The sequence below is a fragment of the Tupaia chinensis genome, unplaced genomic scaffold, assembly GCF_000334495.1.
Source record: "Tupaia chinensis unplaced genomic scaffold, TupChi_1.0 Scaffold148646_1, whole genome shotgun sequence".
Classification (NCBI taxonomy): domain Eukaryota; kingdom Metazoa; phylum Chordata; class Mammalia; order Scandentia; family Tupaiidae; genus Tupaia; species Tupaia belangeri.
Window position 1 is genome coordinate 172,034 of NW_006208495.1, and position 9,682 is coordinate 181,715.

Sequence of the window (9,682 nt, forward strand, 5' to 3'; positions counted from 1 at the left end):
CTCAGGTCAGGATGGGAGCCCTGATGGCTCTTGGCTTGGCTGGGTGGACTGTCAGGCTGCTTTCTTGTGGCCAAGTCAGTGGTGATCACACTGCTGGGTCCCGGGGCAACTCCAAGTGCTCCAGGCACTCTGACACAGTGGCCATGAGAGGACAGTGGACTTCCTCAAAAAGAAGCTTGCCCACAGCGACCTGGTTTTGGCTTAAGAAGACCCAGGTGTTTCAGGGGGCCCCCAAATTTGGGAGTGCTTGCACATGATGTTTACCAGTTTCAAAGAATACACTCACAGGTCCGGCAGACAAAGACATGAGTTTACCTACCAGGGAAGCTCCACTGACAGCCAGGCAGAGAATGGTCCATGCAGTCAACAAATACAGGCTTAGGGTTTATCCACGAAGAACAAAGTAAAGATACACATTGTTTAGGAGTTTTGATATCAGATCAGCATACCTATCAATAGAGCCAGCAGAATATGTCTGGATTCATGTCTGGGTTTAGTGCCTCTAGTCTTTTTTTTTTATAAACTGTTGTTTATTTTCCTTATCAACCTTATTTCTACTTTGAATAAGAGTCTATGGAAGAGCAGACTTAAGACCACTCAGTGGGTGTTCCCACCCATTCAGTGACCTGAGCAGTGGGGGCTGCAGATCAGTCTTTGGTGGCAGGCTGAGCACTCTAGTCTTCAGTAGGGAACAGCTGGGTGGGCACGGAGGGCACCTGCATGCCTTCAGACCAGTCTACGACCTCAGGCTGAGTAGCAGTAAACTCAGGAGCTGGAGCAGTCCATTCACTCTGACATTCCTCCTTGGTCACAGCCTTTCTAGCTGCAGCCTGCTCCTCCTTTTCAATCTCTTCAGGATCTCTGTAGAAGTAGAGATCAGGCATGACCTCCCACGGGTGTTCACGGCAGATGGTGCCACACATGTGCAGCACTTCCCTGGCCAGCATCCACCGTATCGGAACCACGGAGTGAGCTCCCTTGTTGTTGCACGGGTTGGCGATGTCCACACAGTGCAAAGGAGAATCTGTGTTGCACAGGGCAGTGGTAGGTAGATTAACATAAGACGCCTCTGTGAGAGGCTGGTGGTCGGCCCTGGGATCAGTCACCACCAGAAGATGTGGCTCCCGGGAGGGTGCCTGGATCTGGTCAGTAAAGGTCCCAGGAGTGGCAGCAGCAATAGAAGTCGTTCTAGTGGCAACAGCGAACTTGAGTACAACCCTCTGTCCAGTGTTCCTAAAGATATGACACTGACATCGGCAGGATTTTCAATGGCAACAATGGCACGAGTTGCCAGCAGAAGCTTCTCCCAGGTCCTCTTCAGATTTATGATGTAGTTGCCATCACTTTTCCTTTTATAGATGTACTGCTCCATTTGGAGGTGAAGGTTGGTGCCACCTAAGTGGGTTCCTGCTGCAAGGAATTTGAGGACATCCTCCTTCATTGGCAGGACATCAAGGGCTCTGGACATTATGAGAGTTTCCCTTTAAGTTATGACCGGAACCAAGAACAATGCCGTATGGGCCCTTGGGTGGGTAGCACGGAAAGCAGTGCCTCTGGTCTTGCGACGTTTACTGTGAGAGAGGTGGGAGGCATGCCTCTGGAACAGCCCCAGTTGCAAGCCAGGTCCATGAGATAAAGCAATGGTCATGAGGGGCTCACAAGGTCCAGCTGGGCTAGCAGACAGATCTCAGAAAAACAGGACGAAGAGGGAGGGAGAGCAGAGCTCAATGTATGTTTACCCGTAACAGGCTGTGGGCTGTGACTTCCCCTAGCTACTCTGCACTTCTGCAGGAAATCTTGCTGGACATGGGACTTGGGCAGCACCGGTAATCATCATGGGTGGCCACCAGTGAGCAACCAGAGGGGATGACTGCCATGTTCCTGCTATGGGATGTTGGCTACCCTCTTGAAGCGTTCTGTGGGGGCCTAGGTGCCAGGACACCGATCCCATTTGTGGAGACCACAGGCGACGGCTTGGCAACACAGACACATGTGAGCCAGGCTCCCTTGTCTTTATAACTTTTACTTTTCAATTGTCCTTTTTGTGTTTGGTATACCTCAAGGCACACTAATGAACCACCACATCAAAGAAATGTTTCCCCTACTGATGCAGCAGCGCAGGGTCGCAGGGGTGATGAGGTCTACCACCTACAGTGAGACACAGGCTCTTGTCCCATGGTCAGGAAGAATTAGAGAAACTGATACAGAGAGTAGTATAGCAAAGTGGGGAGCTAATTGAGGAAGGGGAAGGAAAAACAGAGCTCCCAAGAAGAAGGAAGGGGTCCTAGAAAATGAATTGCCCAAGAGGAACCGGGGTGAGGGGTTTTTGTCTGGGTCAGAGGGGGGCCTTGTTCAGTCTTGTTTTCAGGTGGGGCTTGTGCATGCATGTATTCCTCTCGTGGCAGCAGGGATGGGTGGGTGGGCATGTGCTGGATGGGTCCAGTTATTCTTCTAATTTTGGAGTGGGTACAAAGGTCAAGAGATTCTTTGTCTAGAGGCTTTGGGTCTTAAGAACCATTATCTTATCCTCTTTCTGAAATGACCCTGAAAAAAACTTTCTTTTAGGTCTAGGTCATGCTGCCTGGTCAATCACGGAGCCACCACTGCAAGAGGTCTTTCCTGAGCAAGCAGTCAAGCTGCTTTATCTCTATCTTAAAACTGAGCCATTTTGTGATTCTATTTCGGTCCTGTACCCTATCTACACTTTTAGGGCCCCTGTCTCCTACCTCACTACTTCTGCATCTGTTAACCCATCACATCAGTATTTTTGATCATTGAAAGTTATAACCAGGACTAGTAGGTGGCACAGTGGTTACAGTGCTGGACTCCCATGTTTTTGATCATGATTTAAGTCCTGGACCCAGTGGCTTGAAATGCACACTGGGTGCATTTGCAGGCATGCCCCAAATCCCAAGGGAAGGGTGGAGAAGGGATTGCGGCATGGCCATCTCCCCTGGGGGGCAATTTCTTTCTGTCTGTCTGTCTCTTTCTCTCTGGTAAACACACATGCCCTGTAGCAACAATCTCTCTCAAAAAAAAAAAAAAATTATAACCTTTCCTGGAAATTCTTAGGTCTAAAAACTCTATTTACTCTCCCTCTGGAAGTATAATTCAGTGACTTGTTTTTACATTATCATACTTATTTTCTTTGATTAGGAGAAATGGTACTATAATTAAATGAATCAAAGGCAGGATGATGAGTGAAAGTTACATTGAATAATGATGTTTACTCAAACGTAATGTACATGAAAATCAATTAGCTGTACAATTGAGGTATAATTAGCTTAGCTTCCATGCCCACCGTATCTACATATTATAGTCCCTATATATCTTTCTCTTTCCTGGCTTTTCAAACAGTTCTACCTTTAAGGTTAGTATCAAAGAGAGTTGGGTAAATAATTATTTTTCCTGTTGCCTGTGGTGTGATACCATTCTGTTTAAATATTAAATTTGTTAAAGGAAATTATTCAGTTATACTTGTTAAAGCATGGTAAGAAAACATTCAAAATCATCACAATTGGGTCAAGGATCAGTATAATAAAGTCTTCCAATGGAGGAAAGAGATTGGGCTTAACTTTAAATACTGCCTCCAGGTGGGGGAGGGGACCAGCAGGTGGAGTAATGGTTAAGTCACTGGACTTCCCTGGACATATAGTCGACTGTGGTTCAAGTCCAGGACCCAATAGCTAAAAACTCACACAGAGTACATTTGTGCGCATGCCCAAAATTCCAAGAAGAGAATGGAGGAGAAGGGATTGCATCACGGCCATCCCCCTAGGTAGTGATTTCTCACTTTCTTTCTCTCTGTCTCTCTGATGAATGCACCCGCCCTCTAGCAAAAATCATATATATATATAACATTCTGCAAGGTTTACAATTTTAAATCTAGGTCATGTTGGTTGACCATTGGCTGGGCCACTAATTTTCTCATCTCACTGGCTCTTCTTTCAAATGTGGCTGGGCCTACTGATTTATCTCATTGGCTATTTCAAATGTGGCTTAATCAGCTAGCAATCCTTCCCCCCTCCCCCAGTGTCCTGCCTACATTACCTTGGGTGGAAATTTTCTGCCCTGATCAGGTTTTTTTATTTAGACACACAGGCAGATGATCCGGCCCCCTTATATGCTTTCATTTGCTAGCTTTCTCCAGCCTCAGATGGAGTCAGTGGATGGAAGATTACTAAGAGGAAATATCAATGGGGTCAGAGGGAATTCTGGCTAAATGACCAAAGAGAATTTTTGCTGAAGATAGACCAGAGTAGCATCACCTGGGAAATGGTGGAAGCTGAGAAACCCGATCAGATATCTAGGACGATCAAATATCTAGGGTAGACAGTTCTTTCTAAACTGACTCAGTAGGATTCTTTGCTAAAACAGTATTTTACAAGGAATCTCACAGACAAACCCAGGAAAAGTTCGAGTCTGACTAAAGCTAGTCCAAACAAAAAATCTTTGTCAAGTTTTTATATATAATTTTAATGTATTGGGTTGTTGGAAAAGTCATGATGCATTTTTGCATAGAAAAATATAGAAAAAATACATCATGACTTTTCCAACAGCCTAATATTTTCATTTAATTGTTAGTTGTTTGGAAAAATTAATGCAGATGTTGTGGATGCATTTTATCATCTTGGCAGGAAGAAGATGGGGATGGAGATGGTGGGGGTTAAAGCCAGAGCTTAGGTTAATGCACGTATGCTGTATATCCATTGTGTATCCATCTTTACAATTTAGAGTGTAAATAATAGTTTCAAAAGCACTGAGAGAACAAAGCTCTTTACATGTCTGCATATGTGATTTTTCTGACAAAGGAATTATAAGCACATGGAAACGTTTATTTTAAATTCTGATACAAGAAAAGAGGCATCAAAACAGGCACATTCAAAAATTTGCTCTAATAGGAAAATTACATAAGAAAAATGGTTAAACTAGAATTTAAAAATAAAAAGAAAGGCAGTTCTAAAGCATCAGATTCTTTGTAAACTGGTTGAAGGTCATTTGGCTCCCCCAGAGGCTGATAGTCAACTCTGTGGGATTCCCAGAAGGGAGTCTTAAGCTCATTAAAGTATACAAGTATTTTATCTGGAATGTTAATTTCTTCCTAGAAGGAGCTAATCACAGGAGACCACAAAATTCTATCCCAGATCAAGTTTGGGGCGATTGTCTTTCTGTATCTCTTTTGCTGACCAATGTAATAAGATTGGCTTTAGCAAAAAAAGAAAAAGAAAGAAAAATAGATCTATTTCATTATATCTCTTTGCTAAAATCACTACTTTAATTAATACCTTAGTCAATCATATTTTACATTTCTCATCTATTGTGGAAAGTTGAGGACTGGCTTAATTTATATAATGAATATATAATCACAATTGCTAGCAGTATTTGTATGGTGATCATTTGTGTAAATGAGTCTCATATTAGGTAAGAGTTCCCAAGACAATTTTTCTTTTTTAAGATTTTTGCCATAGGGCACATGTGCTCACCAGGAGAGAGACAGAGAGGGAAAGTGAGAAATCGTCTCCCAGAGGGGATGACCATGCCTCAATCCCTTCTCCTCCGTTTCTCCTCTCTGGGTTTTTGGCATGTACATACATGTGCCTAGCATAACCTTCGAGTCCCCTGGTTTGGGATTTAAACTGCAGTCAACTATGTGAAGTTCAGCTCCTTAACCGCTATACCACCTGCTGGCCCTCCAGACCAATTTATTTTCCTTTCTTTTTAAAAGAATTATTTTATTTAACTTTATTTATTTATTTACTAATTAAAAAAAAGAAAATGACCAGAGAGTGACAGAGCAAGAGAGAGAGAAAGTGAGAAAGAAAGCAAGCTTCCAGGTCCGGGACTCAAATCGTGGTTGGCCATGTAGGAGTCCAGCACCCTTAGTCACCACGCCAACTTCCGGCCTCCCTCCAGGCCAATTTCTATGGTGACCTAGTGATAAGCTACTTCCGGTTTACTTTATATTGTGGTGGCTTTTTAACTTGTGTCATTTACATAGGTACAATAAGAGCCACACTTGTTTTTAGTCAACAAATCTAGAGACTTCAATAACTAATGAAAAACTACTAATGTCTAAATCGAAAAGTTAAATTCATTCTGGATCTTTCATTGAAAAGGGCCAGAGCTGTTCTGCCTGTTGAATTGTGCCCACAGGCAGAGTCACATGACCTCCATATTTGGCCACTCCACTTGCAGTATGGTGTCTTGGCTTCTGCCGCCTCAGAGCTAGGTCTGGGCTTGCCAGGTGGCACTACAGAACTGGGAATTTTTACCATATCATCTGTAATTCATTTTCCCCACTCTAGTATTAAGAATTATGCCAAATTGAAAAGATATGAATAATATATTAAAAAAGAAAAAGGAAGAATTTATACCCTTTTGGTTATTCATAGTCCTGCGGAATAAGTACAATTGCAGAGTGAATCAGTGGGATTTTTTTTCTGGTCATAGTATAGTGTCTGTGCTCTGAAACAGGCAGACTTAAAATATTTTGACAAGTATGATGGTTTGAATACTGAGACATCAAATGGCGTTCCAAAATGTATAGATGAAATCAAGGCCAGAAACAGAAGTACCTGATTCCCAGTTATGTATGTCGACAGAAAAATAACCAACTGTAAAATTAATAATTAATACTCAATGCGGTTTATTTCCAAGCCAACTGTGAGTGACCTAGGCCCGAAGAAGAGACGTACATGCCTTTCTCGGGGTGATCATGTACAAGGATTCCTTTTATTTGTTTTTGAGATTGACATACAAAACTTAGTGAAGAGATTTCCATTGGTCTGGCCCAAAAAGGTGGGGCATGTGGGGGGGTGGGCTTTGTAGGTTATAGGTGGGTTCCACATTTCTTAGGTTGGTGGTTGGAAGGGAAGATCTGTGTCTTGGGAAGAGATTAGTTAAAGGCTTAATCTACATCTCAAGGAAAGGGAAGTTCTGTGTCTTGGGAGAAGATAAACAAAAGAATATACTGTAATGGGTTGAAATATACATCTCAAAGATATTATGCCAGGGACAGGAGGTAGGAAGAATCCTGTTCATAGAAAAATAAATGGTCTATTCATGTTTATGGGCATGACTTCCCCAGTCCCTTTGGAAAAGATTTTGGAAAATAGGAAAAGTAGTCAGACTTTTTGTCCTCATGTACTTGAGATTCTAAACCTTACTGCCTTTATTTTATTTTATTTTTTTAGAGAGAGAGATTTTTGCTATAGGATGTGTGTGCTCACCAGAGACACAGAGAGAGACAGAGAGACAGAAAGTAAGAAATCATCCTCCCCTCCTCACCCCCCACCCTCCGGTGTGATGGCCACTCCACAATCCCTTCTCCTCCAATTGTCATAGGGTGGGAGAGTGTTGAGCTGCAATGTGAAGTCCTTGGTTCTTTGGGTCCAGATCACTAAAATTAGAGACCAGTCCCCGGAGGTACAAAATAAAGCCACAACCACAATAAACATGGGTAGAAAAGAAAATTTAATAGGAAAGAAAGATTTTAGAGACAACTTACACCCAAAAGACTCTTGGGCGGGCAGGTTGCCAGGTGGCAACTGCGCTTGGAACTGGTTAAGTGTTATTTTTCTTACCAGAGGTGTTCATGAATATTTAATGGTGGGAGGTCTGTCACACTATCTATGTCCTTTGTTTGAAATTCGTGGACTTTTTCCTATGCTTGCAGATCTCTCTCATAAGTGAAGAATTTGAGGAATTTGGTTACCTAACTGCACATGCCCAGTGTGAGGCAGGATGTTTAATTAGGATAGGCTGCCCAATTAATTTATCACCTCAGTGGGAATCAGATGTTGAGCAAAATGCTTGGTTAGGTCTTTTTGTATTCAGGAGGGATGATAAGAGAGAAATTTACAGTCATCCCTGTGTCTTCCTCAGGTACGAAGGAAGGAAAACGGAATTTGCCTTGCCTTCCTGGCTACAGGGTCTAGGTGGGAAGAAGGCATCTCATGGAGAGTCTAGTGGTACCCTGAGAAACTGTGACTGATGTCACATGTGTCCTTCTGCTATTCTCTTAGGGCTGCCCACTCATGACTAACTAACTGCCTATCACACAATCTCCTCTCAGGATTTTGGGCACGCGAGCACATGCACACACACACATACACAGGCACACAATCCCAGCATGAGTTTTAGGTTGCTGGGGACTCAAACCATGGTCAATTTTGTGGGTATCCATCAACTTAACCATTATGGCATCTGTTGGTCTCTCATGCTGCCTTTTCTACAGAAAAATCTGCTGATGTTGAAATTTGTGAAGAGTTTGATTGACCTAAAATACTCAACCAATAAACTTTAAAGGAGAATCCTATAGAAGTTCACATTGCCAAAGATGTCTAACCAAGTCATAAGAAAACTACAGTGACTCTGTATTGTGTATTGTACTTAGTTTTAGAGTCCATGTTAATAAATTAAACCTTAGGGGATTTTTTTTTTAACTTTTGTCTTTCACTTCATTCACAATGAACTTTACAGAAACTTTGACCTCCCTAACAATAGATCCAGCCTAGTGCTTAACTAATGATAGTTGGCAATAACTGTACTGAGTCCTTACAGATACTGGACTATGAAAATAGGGAGGAGAAAGACTTACTAGTTTCCTCCCATCTGACTGACTGACTGAGATTTTAGATTTTAGCATCTTCAGCACTGCTTCTAAAACAGGATCTAAGAATTATCTTGACTGACTCCACTTTGCTTCTGCTGCCTTCTTACTCATTGCTTATTTTTAAGTCCCTTACAGAGAGCTTACCCTCCCGCATTCCTGGAAGGAAAACTTCCCTTAAAGCACTGATTGCCTCCCTGATGCTTTCAGTTCTCCTTGTCACCCCCCCCTGAAGACAATGACCAGGTTTCCTTATCATTTTGCCCCAAGACAACGAACAACTTACCCTTTGTATTTGGACTGTACATTCAAACTGACCCCTTTCCTTATGAAAGTATTGTATCCTATCAGCAGAGATAATCTTGGATTCAGGTCCTTTATCTCTCTGATGCTGGTCTTACTGAATAGATTTCTTTCTTTGTTCACAAACTCTTGAATCTAAAGATTGATTTGTCCAGCAACAAGTGGCATAGAAGTGATTTCCGGCCCTTTGGAATAGGCATCCCTGCCACTTCTGGTATCAGATATTTTAATTGCCATAGAAGTGCATGAAATTTCCAAGGATTATGATATATAGAGAGAAAACAATTCCCTGAGAATTTTTTAAGAGGTTTCTGCCTTAGGGGGCATGTGCTTACTGGGGAGAGACAGAGACAGTGAGAGGGAAAGTGGGAAATCACCTCCCAGGGCAATTGGCCATGCCACAATCCCTTCTCCTCCATTCTCCCAGGATCTTGGGCACGCACACACACACATGCCCAGTATTAGTTTCGAGCCACCGGGTCTTGGACTTGAAACACGGTGAGCCACATGGGAGTCCAGTGACGTAACCAGTACACCATGTGCTGCCTCCTCTGAGAATCTTTAACACCACATTGATGAACTGAAACCATCCCTAAAAAGAGATGGCCCTCATTTCCCCTCCTATTGAAGAAAAAATAAATTTCCCAAACTGAAAATTAGAAGAAGCTGAACTTGACACCAATGGATGATGTAATGGCTACATTGCTGGACCCCACATGGCCTACCATGGTTCAAGTCCTAGACTTGGTGGCTTGAAACTCACACGGG

The 9,682-nt window shown here is 42.7% G+C and overlaps 2 pseudogenes; one reads left to right on the forward strand and one right to left on the reverse strand.

Annotated features, from left to right (window-relative positions):
* Positions 1-587: 587 nt before the first annotated feature.
* LOC106734112 (40S ribosomal protein SA pseudogene) lies at positions 588-1,468 on the reverse strand (annotated as a pseudogene).
* Positions 1,469-1,866: 398 nt separating this feature from the next.
* The window catches only part of LOC106734107 (zinc finger protein 639-like), a 35,445-nt pseudogene continuing 27,629 nt past the window's right edge, over positions 1,867-9,682 (forward strand).